The 18,488-nt window shown below is 42.6% G+C and overlaps 1 protein-coding gene across 7 annotated transcripts in view; it reads right to left on the bottom strand.

Moving 5' to 3' along the window:
• Positions 1 to 18,488, bottom strand: part of LOC105471843 (LIM zinc finger domain containing 1) — a 151,543-nt gene that overhangs the window by 96,132 nt on the left and 36,923 nt on the right. For 2 of the 7 annotated variants that reach the window (XM_011724623.3, XM_071077142.1), the window contains exon 1: positions 3,367 to 4,121. The exons of 1 other annotated variant lie outside the window; for it this stretch is intronic. The gene's annotated coding sequence lies outside the window, so the exon portion shown is untranslated. 4 more of the 7 variants (XM_011724625.3, XM_011724622.2, XM_011724621.2 and 1 more) reach the window with 4 other exon arrangements.

Consider the following 18,488-nt stretch of genomic DNA (forward strand, 5'->3'; position numbering starts at 1 on the left):
AATACATATTCTTCTCAAGTGCACATGAAACATTCTCTAGGACAGGTCAAGAAGCGTGAAATTATATCAGGAATCTTTTCTGATCACAATGGTATGAAACTAGAATAGTTTCTACATTAACAGGAGGACATGGAAAATTAACAAATATGTGGAAATTAAACAATACGCTCCTAAACGACTATCGAGTCAAAGAAAAAATTAAAGGGGAAATTAAAGAAAATAAAGGAAAAATGTAAAAATATCTTGTGACAAACGAAGATGGAAACACAACATACTAAAACTTATGTGATGCAGCAAAAGTTAGTGCTAAAGGAAGTTTACAGCAATAGACACCTACATCAAAAAAGAAAGATCTCAAATAACAGCCTGACATTACACCTCAAGGAACTAGAAAAATAACAAACTAGGCCCAATGTTAGCAGAAGGAAGGAAATAACAAATATTGGAACAGAAATAATTGAAAAAGAGACTAGAAAAACAACAGAATCAATGAAACTAAGAGTTTGTCAACAGGTACAAAATTAGATGGGAAGAGTAAGTTCTGGTGATCTATTGTACAGCAAGGTGATTATAATTAATAATACTGTATTGTATATCTCAAAATACCTCAAGAGGATTTTAAGTGTTGTTACCACAAAAAAGTGATATTTAAGATGATTGATTGGCTAATTACCCTGCTTTGATCACTGTACAATGTACATATGAACCAAAACATCACACTGTACTCCATAAATATGTGTCAATTAAAAAACAAAACTTTAAAAAAAATGACCAGCAGTTTTTTCTTTCTTTTTTTTTTTTTTAAACTAGAGTTTTACAAGTTAATGAATAAGAGTAACTCCTTATTTAGTTATAGCTGCTTTCTTCTTACCATGACAGGACAAAAGTTCACTAAACATATTGTTAAATAGTACATTTCCCCGCCAAAGATCCTAGGCAGCAGAAATAATGTTTCAAAAAATTAATGTAATAAAATGCCAAAAGCTAAAGTCTTTTATAGAAGGTTCTGCAGGACATAACCATATGACACTAAATACTATTTATCAATTGTTTTTAAATTTTTCTTTGCAAACAAAAGGCATAGTTTCCCTTCCATACCCACCCTACTTTCAAACCAATAAAACATAAAGTGTTCACATATTTCAATAATTAAATATATATCTACAAGATAAAAGAACCACAATCATAACCTCTGCAGCAGGGGGAAATTTTAATCAGCACGGCTAAAGGTGACTACAACTCACCCAAGACCCGTTCTGCATAGAGAGTTTCAACAAACATCCTTTAGATTTGCTTCTTAAATAACTGAGAAAGATAGGTCATAAGGAAAACAAATCCAGAAATACAACAATACCCTGTGTTTGGCTGATTTAGGCGATCAGGTCCATTTCTTCTCTTAAACTTCCACTCCCCCGCCTTAGTCACTTTACACACACAGACCTAGTTCTGCAAACCTCCGCACCCTACCTGAGGCACCTCCAGCTCCCCTTCTCTTAATTCAAGAGTAAAGAACCTCCCTCTGGGCTCCTACTCTTATTTAACTTACTTATCAGGGCTTGGGAGGCCAGTTTCACATCACTGTGAATTATCTTTGAAAGCCCCTATTTCCTAAACTGTATAGAACTTCCTCATCTTAGCTTTGCCTCCGTTGTCTTGAACTATATTTGAGCCAATGAAACCAAGTTTAGGGTTTTTTTTCCTGTATTTAGTCAAATCATGTGACATGGTGTATTACACGAAAACCCCACTGTTCTGAAGCAATAGGACAACACCCCTAAATGTCATAACTCATATCCTGCTAAGTTGTTTTATATACTTTATGAAGTTAAGAAATTCATCCAAAACTTACTGAAAGCACATATAACATGCAGACAAATATTTAGAAAAATGAATAACTGATCAGCATAGAAAGAGGTTACTTTAAAAAAATGACAGCCTCTGGCCCTCTGGATCTCTATAATACCTACATGTTTGAATTAACGGAGCTTCTTTATGTGCCCTCTGAATGCTACTTTGGGGTCAAGCAGCTTCTCTACATTACATCTTCCGGTGGCAAGGCGCAGGCCAGCTTAGAGACGGGCATGCCAGGCTCTGGCTGCCCCAGCAGCGGAAATTATTTTCTGTCCCAGATATCCCTGACAAACACAGTGCAGAGAAGCAGCAAAGCCAGTGGTGCCAAGGCCTCACATATCCGACTGAGTCACCTCCTGGGACTCCTCAGTGCCAAGTTTCCACTGAAGAATAAGGGGATCTTTAGTTGAAGCTAAGAAAGAACTTGAGAGCAATTAATTCAGCCTTCCCCTTCCACGAATGAAGGTGTCCTCGCCTGTATTCACTAAAAATACAGTAAGAAAGCTCCTTTACCCAATTTCTTTATTATAGAGGAATCATTTTTTAGGATGACGGCATTTCCAGGATGATAACATAACTAGGGCCTGAGGTTAATCTTTAAAAACAAGAAAATGGCCAGGTGCAGTGGCTTACACCTGCCTGTAATATCAGTGCTTTCCGAGGCTGAAGTAGATCACTTGAGCCCAGGAGTTCAGGACCAGACTAGCCAACACAGGGAGACCGTCTCTAAAAAAACAAAAACAAAAACAAACATACCACCACAACAAAACAAACCAAACACACAAAAATCCCAAGAAAACAACTCATTACTTTTGCTTGTTATCCAACACTGAGACTGGGCACTAGCCCCTTTTAGAGCTGGTGACAAGCTATATAACCTGAGGGCACCCTGGCAGGTGACTATTTGCAGGGAAGGGTTTAGAGCTTGAAAGAATGGAAGAGCACATCCAAGACAAGCTAAAGGCAGAGGGAGTTCTAAAACTCAGGGTTCTGCCCAGCACTCCTGGGAGAACCTCACAGGCTTCACCTTTATTCTGAAGTCCAACCATCACAGCGAGTTTGGGAGCTTTCACACAGTACTGAATCTAATAAAATTCCAGCCAGAATGTTTTTCTGGCTTTGATTTATTTACTTTATTTTGGGAGGTGGGAGTGGAAGGCGGATGGAAGCTGGAAGTGAAAAGGCTGCTTTGGAGTGGGAAGCAGTTCCCTCTCCCATTCCCAGCAGGGACAGTCCTATGTCATGGACATAAACCCTGGGAAGCAGCTGCGATCTCTCTCGGGAGAGGGGAAAGAGAATGGAAGTCTTCTGAGCTACAGCCCCAAAATACAGAATTCCCTCTAGGAAGGCAGCTCACGATGCTGCAGTTAAAATCTAAAGGAAGGAAACTGGGTGTTTTTCTGTGTCCCAGCAGAACATCCTGGGCAGACTGGCATTGTTGTTAACTTCTCTACTCATGGATGGGCCCCACCAACCCTCCTCTTGAAGACACGCACCACTTGCATAAGGACTTACTGTGCTTGAGAGGCTTCCCGTAATCGACCTTTCTTCTCTCAGCAGATACTACCTTATTACTTATTCATGAAGAAAACAGATCATCTGGAAGGTTCTCTTTCAACTACCTCCCACCCATATGCTTAACTCTTCAGGCCTTCAGTCCCAACAAGGTCTGTCTGATGTCAGTCCATAAACTCACATCCAGACAGCCACTTTCCTTCTTTTTGGGTTCTTTCCCACGAACATTTTGTAAATAGGCTCCAGTTTCTGCTACATTAAAATGAATCTATCTTGAGTCACTCTCCAGCTACCATCACAGCTCTCTCCTCTTTTCAGACACCATTTTCTTTTTCGTCTGCTGCTTTTTTTTTTTTTTTTTTCCTTGAGACGGAGTCTCGCTCTGCCGTCCAGGCTGGAGTGCAGTAGCGCGATCTGAGTTCACTGCAAGCTCCGCATTCCGGGTTCACACCATTCTCCTGCCTCAGCCTCCCGAGTAGCTGGGACCACAGGCGCCCGCCACCTCGCCCGGCTAATTTTCTGTATTTTTAGTAGAGACGGGGTTTCACCGTGTTAGCCAGGATGGTCTCCATCTCCTGATCTCGTGATCCGCCCGCCTGGGCCTCCTGAAGTGCGGAGATTACAGGGATGAGCCACCACGCCCAGCCTCAGACACCATTTTCTAAAAGTTATCTCAACTCCTATTTACTCATTAACCTACTGCAGTCTGGAAACACCTCTTACAGTCACAGTCAGCTCTTAGAAGCCAAATCCAGAGGACATTTTTCAGTTCTTTTTTTTTTTTTTTTTTTTTTTTTTTGAGACGGAGTCTCACGCTGTTGCCCAGGCTGGAGTGCAGTGGCGCGATCTCGGCTCACTGCAAGCTCCGCCTCCCGGGTTCACGCCATTCTCCTGCCTCAGCCTCCGGAGTAGCTGGGACTACAGGCGCCCGCCACCGCGCCCGGCTAATTTTCTGTACTTTTAGTAGAGACGGGGTTTCACTGTGGTCTCGATCTCCTGACCTTGTGATCCGCCCACCTCGGCCTCCCAAAGTGCTGGGATTACAGGCTTGAGCCACCGCGCCCGGCCTCATTTTTCAGTTCTTATCTTACATTTGACATTTTTAAATGACGCTTTCCTGGGAATTTTCTATTCCTTTGGCTTCCAGACCATCGTACTTTTATCCCTCTGGTCATCCCATTACCATCTCCTTTGCAAGAGCCTCTGCCTGGCTGTAGGTATGGCTACTCCCCAGCCTGACCTTGGTTTTTTGCTCTTCTCATTGTGCACATTCTCCCTGATGACTTCAACATTTCTCATGGCTCAACTACTTCCTCCCTGTTAGTGGCACTAGCTGGACCTTCTTAAACTTCACAATCATACATCGAATTGTCTGCTGATGTCTCCATACAGATATCGTCACAGGCGACTCAAACTCATGATGCCTAAAATAAACTTCCCTCCCCACTATGCCTAAATCCAATTCTTCCTCTTAATGTGCCCTCTCTCAGGCATGGCAACATTATCCAAGCAGGCATGCCGCAGCCTCCTAGATAGAGTCCCCATCTCCAGCCTGGTCCCCTTCAATCAAATCCAACAGACACAGCCAGTAAGTGGTCTCTCTAAGGAACCTGCTATCATTACCCTGCTTAAACTCTTTACTGCACTGAGGACAGTCAGCATCCCTTAAGGTAACATACAAAACCCTACATCACCCGGCCCCATCATTTTTTTTTTTTTTTTTGAGACAGAGTTGTACTCTGTTGCCCAGGCTGGAGGGCAGTGGAGCGATTTCAGCTCGCTGCAGTCTTCACTTCCTAGGTTCAAGTCATTTTCCTGCCTCAGACTCCCAAGTAGCTGGGACAACAGGTGTGTGCCACCACGCTTGGCTAATTTTTGTATTTTTGGTAGAGATATGATTTCGCCATGTTGCCAAGATGGTCTTGAACTCCTGACCTCAAATGATCCGCCCATCTTGGCCTCCCGAAATGCTGGGATTACAAGTGTGAACCTACTGCGTCAGGCCCTACCTGGCTCCATCTATGTCCCCAAACCCTCATCCCTGGACACTTCCTGCTGCTCAGTTTACATAGCCTAAGAGGGACATACACACACCACACAGGCCCTCATCTCCATGCCGCTGCTCACGCTGACCTCGGCTGGGAAGGGCGTCCCTTCGCTAATGCTCACATCCTCAAACAACTCAGAAAACCCGTCCATACATTCCTAGTCGACTCTCCTGCCTGGATCCCACACTCCTCCTCAGGGATCCCATTATACATTCTCATTTACTCTGCGAGGATCCTTTTATGAGCTCCTGTTTCTAACCTCGTGGTGGGCAGGGACTAGATTCCTACTCATCTTTATGCTCCTTGGGCCTCTGCCTAATAGACACACTATATATTTAATAAAGTTTAGCTAAACTGAGGCCTATAGGAGGGGCCCTGTTATTCCTTACCTCTGATAAGGAACAGGAAGCTCAGAATGAGGTTACATGGCTTTAAAAGTCACCCAAGGAGAAGTCTAGGGGGAAACCTAGAATGCATAAGCACACCAGCTAAAACAAGTCTTCTTGACAGCAGAAGGCCTCTCAGAGCTAAGCATGGTGGGAACAGGGAACATGCATATGTTTTTCCTCTGTTACCCTAAACCTGACAAAGTGTTACACAGTGTACAGCAAGTGCTTAGCAAACACGGGCTGGCTCACTATGATTGTGGAGAGATCACTTTCATTTATAGACTATGCAAGAGAGAGTTTGCTTCTCTCCAGCAGATGGAGCTACAACCCTGTGTTATCTCCAGCTATGGTCTGGGAACCCTGAGAGAAGAACCAGCCTTTTCCATCCATCCCTTGCCATGCTTCTTTTTGTCCTTTATTAGTCTCACACAGAAACAGCAATGACAGCCGGGTGCAGTGGTTCACGCCTGTAATCTCAGCACTTTGGGAGGCCAAGGCAAGCAGATCACTTGAAGTCAGGAGTTCAAAATCAGCCTGGCCAACATGGTGAAACCTCATCTCTACTAAAAAATACAAAAATCAGCCAGGTGTGGTAGTGGGCGCCTGTGATCCCGGTTGCCCAGGAGGCTGAGGCAGGAGAATCGCTTGAACCCGGGAGTCAGGTTGCAGTGAGCCAGAGATCATACTACTGCACTCCAGCCTGAGCAACAGAGTAAGACTCCGTTTCAAAAAAAGAAAAAAAAAAAAAAAAAAGAAACAGCAACAAAATCGCAGGATAAATGTTTTCCACAGACTATTCTGAATGGACATAGATCTTTTTTAAAAACAATTTGTTCAATGCCCAACATACTTGCATATCTTTTCCTCCCAGGACTTTAAAAAAATCTGGGATAATTTCACCCAACTTGATTTGCCCAATCTATCAAGTGTGAATCAGTGTTTCTACCTTTATATACTCTTCATAGGTCCTTGCTATGAAAGTAATTTATAACCCAAAATGTTCACCATATTCATCTCTATGTATATACCCTATGTCACCTGGGAAAATATTAGTTTACTAACCATCTCTCATTTAAAAACAAAACCCTTTGGGCCAGGTGTGGTGGCTCACATCTGTGGTCCCGGAACTTTGGGAGGTCTAGGCGGGCGGATCATCTGAGGTCAGGAGTTCGAGACCAGCCTGCCCAACATGGTGAGACCCCATCTCTACTAAAAACAAAATACAAACATTAGCCGGGTGTGGGGGCAGGCACCTGTAATCCCAGCTACTCAGGAGGCTGAGGCAGGAGAATCGCTTGAACTCGGGAGGCAGAGGTTGGAGTGAGCCGAGGTCGCGCCACTGCACTCCAGCCTGGGAAATAAGAATGAAACTCCGTCTCAAAACAAAACAAAACAAAACAAAAAAATACCCCTTTTAAATATATTCTAAACATTGTCTTAAAGGATTTGAGCTTCTAAATAGAATATGAAAGAACAATTAAGGGCAAAATGTTCATAGGTGGTAATGTCAGTAAAGCATAAAGTCCAAGCAAATTTCATTCTTCACTCAATTTATAATTTCATGGCATTCCCAGAAAACTTAGTGCTTACTGAAACTGTTGAAAAGTACTTCATGATGGTATCTTTTTTATTTATTTATTTATTTTATTTTTTTTGAGACAAGATCTTGCTCTGCTGCCCAGGCTTGAGTGCCCAGGCAGTGGTGTGATCTTGGCTCACTGCAACCTCTGCCTCCTGGATTCAAACGATCCTTCCACCTTAGCCTCTCAAGTAGCTGGGACTGCAGGCGCGTGCCACCATACCTAGCAAATTTTTGTATTTTTAGTAGAAACGGGGTTTCATCATGTTGGCCAGGCTGGTCTCGAACTCCTGGACTCAAGTGATCCACCCACCTTGGCCTCCCAAAACTGCTGGGATTACAGGTGTGAGCCACTGCGCCCAGCCGATGATATCTGAAACAGATATCAACCTAAACACAGTTAGGTTCTATGTTCATCATTATACAAAGGTGTTTTTCTTTCTTATGTTCTTAACCAGCATCAAAGTCCTGTGGATGAATACTTCATGACATTCAGCATCTCTGGCCTTAGTCCATTTAGTGCCTATGGTACCCCTTTCCTCAAACCATCGAGATAAACTAAAAATGCCCCACAAGTTCCCACTTGCTCCTTAGGGAACAGTTCCAGATCCACTGAGGACGACAGACTCAGAGGATTTCTGAGGCCAGTAAGCATTAATGCCAAAAGTGCTCACTAAAGTACCTAAGGGAACCACTTGTCAGGGTTTGGCTTAACTCATTAATATTATACAACATTGTATACTATTAAAATTAAAGCACTGTAACTAAATTCATTTATCAACTTTACATTTTAATCAAGGAAGTCCCCAATCTGAAGCTCTATGTCAAGAAAACAGTGTCATCATATAGCAAGCTTTATTTATTTATTTATTTATTTATTTATTTATTTATTGAGATGGAGTTTTACTCTTGTTGCCTAGACTGGAGTGCAATGGTGCAATCTTGGCTCACTGCAACCTCCACCCCCTGGGTTCAAGCAATTCTGTTGCCTCAGCCTCCCTAGTAGCTGGGATTACAGGCATGCGCCACTGCTCCTGGGTAATTTTGTATTTTTAGTAGAGATGGGGTTTCACCATGTTGGTCAGGCTGGTCTTCAACTCCTGACCTCACGTGACCTGCCTGCCTCGGCCTCCCAAACTTCTAGGATTACAGGCATGAGCCACCGTGCTCGGCCTATAGCAAGCCTCTTCTAAACACAGTCACATCTAAGAAAGAGCCCTGAATAGCACTTAGTCCTAAAAGCTCCTAAGGTCTGGGGGCCTTTCTGAGTTTGCGAAAGCTACTGTAAAAGAAAAATCTGAGGAACAATACACTTTTAAAGAGTTTATTTAAGTAAGAAGCAATTCATGATTTGGAGAACACCAGACCAAAAAAGTTTCAGTGTCCCAATGACAAAACGTCAGAGACAAGTATTTACTGGGAAACGCAGAAGCAAAATAAATAAATTATTTGATTCATTTGAAATTACAGAATTGCCTTTGGTTAAAGGTACCTTGTTGGAAAGCCCCTAGTCACTTAGTCGTATGTTAGTTGGCAGCTTATGACTGGCGGGGGCTAAGTTTTACTTCTAACATAAACATTTATCAAAATGACTCTACTCGTTCTGCGTAGGTTTGCAATTTAAGCAAGGCTGAGGTAACATATAAGGCTTAACTGGTTCTGTGTGCTCAGAGATTCTACAGGCCTGGTCTTCATTTCAACTTCCTTTAACAATACTCATTCCAATACCAACTCAGACCCAAACCTGCCTAGGGTAGGGGAGCAGAAGGAAGCATGTTGCAAATTCCATGGCAATACTGTGAGAAGATTCTGGCAGCCCAGGGACACGGAAAGAGAGGAACAACCTTGGCAGAGGCCACAATGCTGGAGTGAGAGGGCCCCGATGGCCGAGCTGGAATCCCACAAGTAATGGGGAGGCATTGTTCATACCCAAGTGTTCTTAAATTAAATGTGGTCTGCTTAGATACTCCAACTCAGTACTGAATCAAAGCCCCATTCCCCTCCTGAAACTCTCTCTCCTCCATGCAAAAGGGACCACTATGGACCCAATGGTTCTAGTCCAAGCCAGAAACATGAGAGTCATCTTCAACAACTTAATCATCCTCACACACCTCCCAGTGTCCAGCTGCAAAGTCCTTTTTTCTCTGCCTCTTAACTGTCCCCGAATCTATTTACTACTTTATATCTGTACAGGCTGCACCTACTTCTGGCACCATCACCTCTTATGTGGATTAATGCAACAGCCCTCTAACTGGTCTCTGAACATCCACTCTTTCCTAATCACTGCCCCCAAACCACCTCTACTCTGAGCTACCGTAACACTGCCTTCTGGGTGGTCATGTCATCCACATGGGTACCCAGGTCATCCACTCTCTCTTTCAGATAACAGATCTAGTTGTCCTGACCACCTAACAGTCACCTACCTTGATTGACTAGGCATGGTGCCTGCTCCTATCCTCTGGCCACAATGATTGGTCCTGGTCCATTTGGACAATGGACTTGAACTAAGTTAATCAGATTCTGTTTCTCAAAGACTAGAAATCTGAGTAGAGACTAACACCCTGCAATTAGAGGAAGTCAACTCAGAGCACTGCTCTATGGAGAAATCCCACAAGTTCTGCAGAGATGCCGGGAAAGCCCTAGTTGTTTGCCCTTCTTTGAGACCTGTAAGGTCAGCCCATTATTCAATTCTGGGAGCAACCCCTCTATTTTTCCAGTAAATTTCTTTTAAGCTTCTGTTTGCCTGAGTCTATTCCTGTTGTTGATAATCAAGGAAACTACAGTCCCAGTAAAAACGAACCTGGCTGTCCTTGCCCACCCAGCATCCCCCAGCTCCAGCCCTCGCTGCACAGGCCGCAGCCCTGCAGATCTGCCTGTCTCAACAGCCCTCCTGGCCTGGTGCCTCCTGCCGTCCTCCCTAAACTCTTCTTGGGATGATTCCCGTCCACGCTTGGACTCGGTCAAGAGGTCGCTTCCTCTGGGAAGTTCTCCGGAAGGCCCTCTTGCTCCACAGGAATTTGCCTGTGTCCTTTAGTCTGACCTCAAGTTACAAGTGATGATTCCTGTTCACAGCTGTGCCCCATGCCAGTCATGCCTGGCAGAGGGCAGGCTCGCTGTGAATACTGCCAAACAAATGAGCAAATGAGGAAATCAGAAACACTTTAAATGAGTATTAAGGGAAGTGTAACATAAGTTTTAAAAAAAATGTATTTCTCTGGAATCAAGAGCCTCTAGACATCTAATATTAAATTCATTGTATTTTAATATTAATTCATACTCCAAATCATTTGACCATGTTTTTGCTTTGTGAAAATTCTTAAGTTGTGCATTTAAGATTTGTGCACTCTCGTATTTTACACATTAATAAATTTTTTTTTGTTGTTTGAGACGGAGTCTCGCTCTGTCGCCCAGGCTAGAGTGCAGTGGCGCGATCTCAGCTCACTGCAAGCTCCACCTCCCGGGTTCATGCCATTCTCCTGCCTCAGCCTCCAGAGCAGCTGGGACCACAGGCGCCCACCACCACGCCCGGCTACTTTTTTGTATTTTTAATAGAGACGGGGTTTCACTGTGTTTGCCAGGATGGTCTCGATCTCCTGACCTCATGATCCGCCTACCTCGGCCTCCCAAAGTGCTGGGATTACAGGCGTGAGCCACCGCGCCCGGCCAATAAAATTTTTAAAAACACATTTAACATCACTGAAAATCATAGATATAGACTAGTAATAACTTCATATGCTTGGAAACATTATATAGTGGTAGAAGGTACACTGACTATAAGTAAAATTATAGTCTTAATCATGCCACTTATAAGAGCTGTGACATCTTGGTTCGATAAGAATTCTTTATATTCAGCTTTAATAACCATAAAACAACATAATTACCATTTTGTCCAAATCTCAGGGCTACAGAATAGATTTTTTAAAATAATAAAGGTGAATATTCAAACATAAATTGTTTTTGTTACAAAATTCAGAATCATCTCAAAATGAATGTTAGTTAAACCAGTTAAAAAAAAATTGGACTTCGGAAAACACGACACTTTGGCATGAAACTGCCTACAAAATTCCATGAATGCATACCAAAAAGTGATATAGGATAATAAATCCAGGATGCTAACCTGAAATTTAAGACTAAATTTATTACTGAGGAACAAAAAAACGATATCCCTTCATCATCATTTTTTCTTTGTAAACTAGATTTAAAAATTATTTACATTTCATGGCCGGGAGCGGTGGCTCACGCCTGTAATCCCAGCAATTTGAGAGGCCGAGGTGGGCGGATCACGAGGTCAGGAGATTGAGACCATCCTGACCTTGGTAACAGGGAAGACTCCATCTCAAAAAAAAAAAAAAAATTTACATTTCGTGAACCAAGACAAACATTTCTTAAGTTCATGATAACTGAAATGCTTTTAAGAGTTCAGCTAAGGCATTAACCTTCTGGCTGCAGTAATCTCAGAGAAGGGGAGTAGAGGAAAGCACAGATATTCCTTATTTCATATGGTGGAGATACTATAACATTTAAAACCATTTCAAAATAAGTGCTTGCATTTAAAAAGAGTATAACAAATTGTGAATGGATGTACAGATTAAAAATAAATGAATCTTTACATATACACATGCTAATAAGCTCTTACAAATAATTTAATGATAAAATGAATCATAATTAGAAATGGTGAGTAATTGGCAATTTTATTGTATACGTCTCTATAGTATCAAAACATAAAAGCTGGGCGCGGTGGCTCACGCATGTAATCCCAGCACTTTGGGAGGCCGACGCGGGTAGATCATGAAGTCAGGAGTTCGAGACCAGCCTGGCCAAGATGGTGAAACCCCGTCTCTACTAAAAAATACAAAAATCAGCCAGGCGTGATGGTGGGCAACTATAATCCCAGCTACTCGGGAGGCTGAGGCAGGAGAATCACTTGAACTTGGGAGGCAGAGTTTGCAGTGAGCCGAGACCGCACCACTGCACTCCAGCCTGGGCAACAGAACAAGACAAGACTCTGTCTCAAAAAACAAAAGAAAACAAAACAAAACATACAATCTCAGAACAGCATTTAACAGTCACACGGTAAGAGGAGGGAACAGATGGGCAAGACTTTATTCCTCAGAAAAAATTGATTTTCATTTTTTAACTGCTGAGCCAGAACATTTTATTAAGTTCTCAGAAATGCTAAACAGCTTGTAAGAACATCTGAAGCACCTTTTTTCTCTCTTACTTAAAAAATAAAGTACTACAATATAGAGAAATTCATGTTTATTAAGAGTGTAAAATACATTTTAAGAATATAAAAACATTTAGTTATTGTAAAAATTAACTTTTGAGCAAATGCAAGTGTTAACCTGCCCTTACCCACTTTGAACCTCTAAAACAGGGGTAAGCAGAAAACAAATACATATACACTGAAAACTTCCATTTTCATGTCAGTGAATATTTACCCAGTGACTACCATATCACTAACTGCTATAGGTACGGGGCACCTAAGGATAGATAAGGCAGAACCCGGAGTAACTTCCTAGACTGCGATGTACACACAAAACATTGCAATATTCTGTGACACAGCAGAGGCAGCATTTGCAAAGCGCTACGAAATGCAGAAGCAGCAAGAAAGGCCTAGGCCTTACCGGGTTCGTCATGGAAGTGAGTCTATATTAGCTGTGGTTCACGAAGTGGGACAGGGAAAGGGAATTCTCAGTAACTCGAAAGAGCGCTGACTTAGCAGTGTGTCAGGCACTGTGCTAGCTTCTCAGGCAATAGCAATAAGACTCAGTTATCTGATTTCAAACGAGCTTATGGTTCAAGGGAGACACAAGAAAAGAATCATAAAACGTGCTGAGTACACTCACAGTTCTGAGATCGTACTGTTTTCTGGAAGTTTTAAACCCATTTTCAAGGAATTTGGACGTACTAGTGAAGATCAAACAATGGTATAAGGAAATGTGAAGCTGTGGCAGCCATGCGCATCCCTGTTTGGGATGGTCAGAAACTCCTGTTGGCACTTTCCCCCCTACCTCAGGGAGTTCTCCCTGTCCTTGAATCCTGATCGCTCTGTACCTCTTTTTGGATATTTACCATATGTTGCCATGTATCACGATAAATCTGAGACTTATTTACTCTTCCCTACTAGAATATAACCTCTGAGACTGGGAACTTTGTCCCTTAGCTTCTTAGCCACTGTAATGTGAGTCATAAGGCTCACTCTAAAGGGCATTTTAACTTGTGGCCGGGCACAGGGGCTCACGCCTGTAATCCCAGCACTCTGGGAGGCCAAGGCAGGCAAATCATGAGGTCAGGAGTTCGAGTCCAGCCTGGCCAATATGGTGAAACCCTGTCTCTAATAAAAATACAAAAATTAGCCAGGTGTGGTGGCAGATGCCTGTAATCCCGGCTACTTGGGAGGCTGAGGCAGAAGAATTGCTTGAACCCGGGAGGCAGAGGTTGCAGTGAGCCAAGATCATGCCATTGCACTTCAGCCTGGGCGACAGAGCGAGACTGCATCTCAAAAAAAAAAAAAAAACTTGTTAGCCGGTGAGGCGCATGCCTGTTAATTCCAGCTACTCAGAAGGCTGAGGCAGGAGGATCGCTTGAGCCCAGGATCAAGACCAGCCTGGGAAATACAGCGAGACCCTGTCTCAACAAAACAAAACAAAACAAAACTTGCAGAGTTGACCCATAACTGGTACTGACCCAGACCCACTCTGACAAGTTCTATTCTATTCCTTTTACAGGAATGAATAAAACCTGATACCTATTCGCTCTCATTCAGTCAAGGTGATGATCTTAAAGACTTCAAAAAATTATTTTCACATACGTAAATACTAAAACCTTAGCAAGAACAGTACTAAAATGAGTAAGAAAACCCAGTAACTGGTAATAAGTCTCTGTCACTGCTTCCAGACTAACACTGACATGAAGACCAGCCCTTTCCCCACTCTCCCAGGAAAAGAAAGAAGACTTCAAATCCTGGCCCCAGGTGCCTGCTTCCTGCTCAGGTGCGAGCACACGTGCCTATTAACATTATCTTGCTGCTTTTTTCTGTCCTGTTGCCAACCTCTTGGTTTGGTTTTGGCTACAAAATAAAAAACGCTGTATCGCATGCCATCCAAACAGCCAAAATGAATACTACCACGCACACACACACAAATGCACAAAAGGAGAAAGACTAAACAACCCTGATGACTTAGGATTGATTTCTGCAATAGTTATTACAAATCAAAACATAAAATACTTTCAAGAATAAAGATAAACGGTGCCTAAAGGGAAGCTGGAGAACAAGACGAGGGTTGCAGCAAACCCTGCACCTCTAACATCAGTGTTCACCCAGACCACTTAGCCCAACAGCCTGACTGTGACAAATGCAGGAATTTGGAGTAAGAAAATGCACCAGAGCAAAAGGGCCTCCACATTAAATTTCAAGAAGAATGTTCTCTGATGAAAGAGAGAGGAAGAGCTAGAAACATCTGGATGGCTAACACAGCTTTAAACAAAGAAGGAACAGCACCTGCTAGGCTGCAGCTCTGTGATCCGTAAGGGCAGCAAATCTCTACTACTTCAGTTAACTGAGAGGACTCAGGTTTCACAGTCATCAACACCAGGCTGATTAACTCTTTTGCATTTTTTTGAAGAATGGTTAGCTCACATTCTAACGAGCATGTAACTATGTTTGTAAGAGGATCAAAAAACAAATAACCCCAGGCTGAAAAACCCCTCCTCCATCCTCCCCAACCTTGGAGGGGAAGTTACAAATGATTAAACAAAGTAGCTAGGAAAAAAAAGGGTGAGAGAAGTTATTTGTAAGATTGAGAACCCCAAGAGTGTTCAGGCTTGTTACTAAGAAATATAACCTACAATGAGAAACAGCAGGTAATATTTCAAAAGTTAAGAAGAGTATCCTGCCAAATTTCAAAGCACACTTATACAAATTATTAAATTTCAGCCTAAAAAATAGCAAGGCACTGTAAAAATCAAAATGATATTTAGTCCCCAAGTCAACGACCAAAAATCTGAAGCAGAATCTTTATTACGTTTCCAACCCTGGAACACAGTTTCCATAAAAGCCATACAGTAAATTCCATATAAATAAAATCATGACCAACCCACAAAAGCTTCCTTCATCAAAAAAAATGTAGCTGAAAAAGGAGACGGGGTAGCAGCAATCAGGGACATGGAAACCAAAGAGTTTGGTTCAAGTGTTTACTCTGGTTTACCGGGAATGATGGCCTTGGACAAATTATTTAACATCAGTGAGTTTCACATTTCTCATCTGTAAAATAGGTACAGTAATACCTGCCTGCCAATGTTATGTAGTGTACAAGCTCAAATGAGACTAGGATACTTACTAGTTATAAACAGTCATCATCCCTCCTCTTCCTCCTCTCTAACCCAACTGAAGGCTGGTGGAGGAGGTGAGGGGGCGCAGAAGCAGTGAGAGGTTCAGCAGCCATGACCTCGGGTGAAGGGTTTGAGTCAGAGCTCTCGGGGTTTGGGTCAGAGCTCTCGGGGTTTGGGTCAGAGCTCTCAGGGTTTGGGTCAGAGCTCTCGGGGTTTGCAGAAGGTAAGTGTTGGGCAGCAGAGAGCAGCCAGATAAGAAAAAGGCCCCAGCAAATGCTGCTGCCAAATACGAGGAGAGCTGTCTCTAAGCACCAGGTCATTCATAAGCAGGGAACAACCAACACATCCTTAACTTCAAAGTGCTTAAACAAAAACAATGCCTTTCTCCCAAAGCTTTAATCTCTTCTCTTTTGAAAGCCCCTTCCCTGATCTTGTCTAGCTCTTCATGCCCCCTAGAGAAAATTCATCCACTTAAAAATGGAAACTCCATTACAAAACTCATGTACTTCGTATCCTTAGGAAAAAGATATTTAAAAGCCTTGAAAAATATCCAGACCTAATCATCAAAAGCAAAATCCACACATAAATTCCACCTTCCCATTCCCAAATTGATTTCCACTTTTTTTTTTGCAGGGGGATCCAGGTACCTTTTAAACCAAGAGCATGGAGAGTGAGTAAAGACTATAAAGTATAATAGAAAAAGTCACATTTATTACCAGCCATTCCCTAGCTGAATGGCGTGACAAGAGTCCCTAACCTCAGTGAGTTCCTCAAAACTGCAGGACCTCGCCTCTGCCCCTCCAAGTGCTTCTCTTCCTCAGCCTGATCTTGGCCCAAGGTCACCTCAGAGAAGACTTCCAAGACCAACCAACTTCAATGTGTAATCATTGCCTACTGCACCCTACACCCTTTTCTAGCTTATTCTTGCACGCTGTTGATCACCATCTAATATGGCATATGTGTTGTTTATGATATGTCTCCACCATCCCCAACAAGGACATAAGCACCATGAAGACGGAGAGTTCTGTCTGCTCTGCTTCCTGCTGTATCCCCAGAGCCCAGCACACGCCCGGTCTCTACCAGGCATTCAGCAGTATTTGTTAAATAATACCTGATTACAAGTGAGGTAATTCATCCCTGCAGTGGGGCTAATACCACTTACTTTGCAGGGTTGTTTTGAGGGTCACCTAGAAATAAAAAATAAAAATGCTTTGCCCATTGGCTGGTGTATCCTTAAGTATTCAGGAGCTACTGTAAGTTTCTTTTCATTTCTTAGGCCAAAATAACTGGCCAAAAGCTGCAGAATATTCCAAATGGAAAACTCTAAAAGCGTGGCCAAAAGATCACTGTACCCCTTGTGGGGAGGCGGGGGAAGAAAATGGGAGAAGCAGGACTGCCAATCAGCGTTGCTCAGTGTGGCTCATGAATCACAAAATTTTGTAATCACTCTGCAATAAGATCCGTGCAGAAATTGAGTATAAGTATTTAGAAACTTACCAATGTACATAGAAATTTTATATCTGCTGAATCTAAAGAGAAACAACTGGGACTTGTATTCATATGACTTTTTAAATTTCATTTTTCTAGTATCCCATTTTAATTGTCTTTTACAGAAGTATCACTTAACAATAGACCAGAAATTATTTCTTAAAATCCTCGTTCTTCACCAGTTTGGAAAGCACCGGCAAGCATCCACTCAGTCTGATGTGGCCCAGGAAGCTGTGGAACAGCAACAAAGCTAGCACACACTACAAGTTTACAACTGCAATTTATGTGGGTTCTAGGACAAAAGAGACCTCGATGCCAGAAGGGTGGCGAGGCAGGTTCAGTGGCCTGTTCCAGAATTTAGAGAATTCTCTAAAACAGTGTTTCTCAGAATGTTTTCCTATACACATCAAGAGCAAGAGTCAGGCTGGGCGTAGTGGCTCACGCCTATAATCCCAGCACTTTGGAAGGCCGAGGCAGGCGGATCACAAGGTCAGGAGTTCGAGACCCGCCTGGCCAACATGGTGAAACCCTATCTCTACTAAAAATACAAAAAATTAGCTGGGCGTAGTAATCCTGCCTGTAATCCCAGATACTCGGGAGGCTGAGGCAGGAGAATCACTTGAATCTGGGAGGCGGACTTGCAGTGAGCTGAGACTGCACCACTGCACTCCAGCCTGGGCAACAGAGTGAGACTCTATTTCAAAAAAAAAAAAAAAAGAAAAAAGAAAAAAGAAAAAAAGCTAAAGAGTCCCAGAGACCAAGGGAGAGGAGGATCACAAAGGTTTATGCTCATTTTCTTGACTGTAGTAACAATATCATGGGTCAGAACTTATATTGTAAAATGGAATACAAGTAGCTTATTGTATGTAAACTATATTTCAATGAAAGGAAGTTTAAGGAAGGGAGACGAGAACACTAAGACACAACAGACATGTATACAAAGTCAGGATTAGAATATAAATTCCACGATTAAAAAAAAGCCCAGTCCCTCAAATCCTCTTTCAAAAGAACTTTTCTAGTGGCTTTATAATAGGCCACTCATGACACAACCAGTATTTAGACATAAGCTCAACATGCATTCATGTATATTATTACAGTTTTGGCATTGCTACACTACATGCATATTTTCCAACAGAACATCCCCTTACTCATCCTTTTTACATTATAAGGGCCCATGGTTCCTGGCTTAGAGACAGCTGTTGTCAGGTCCAGTTGAGCTCTGGAAGAGCAGCTGGGCTCAATGAGACACATTTCAAGACAGTTTCTCAGGTGCCCATCTCTACA

The sequence above is a fragment of the Macaca nemestrina genome, chromosome 13 (assembly GCF_043159975.1).
Source record: "Macaca nemestrina isolate mMacNem1 chromosome 13, mMacNem.hap1, whole genome shotgun sequence".
NCBI classification, from domain to species: domain Eukaryota; kingdom Metazoa; phylum Chordata; class Mammalia; order Primates; family Cercopithecidae; genus Macaca; species Macaca nemestrina.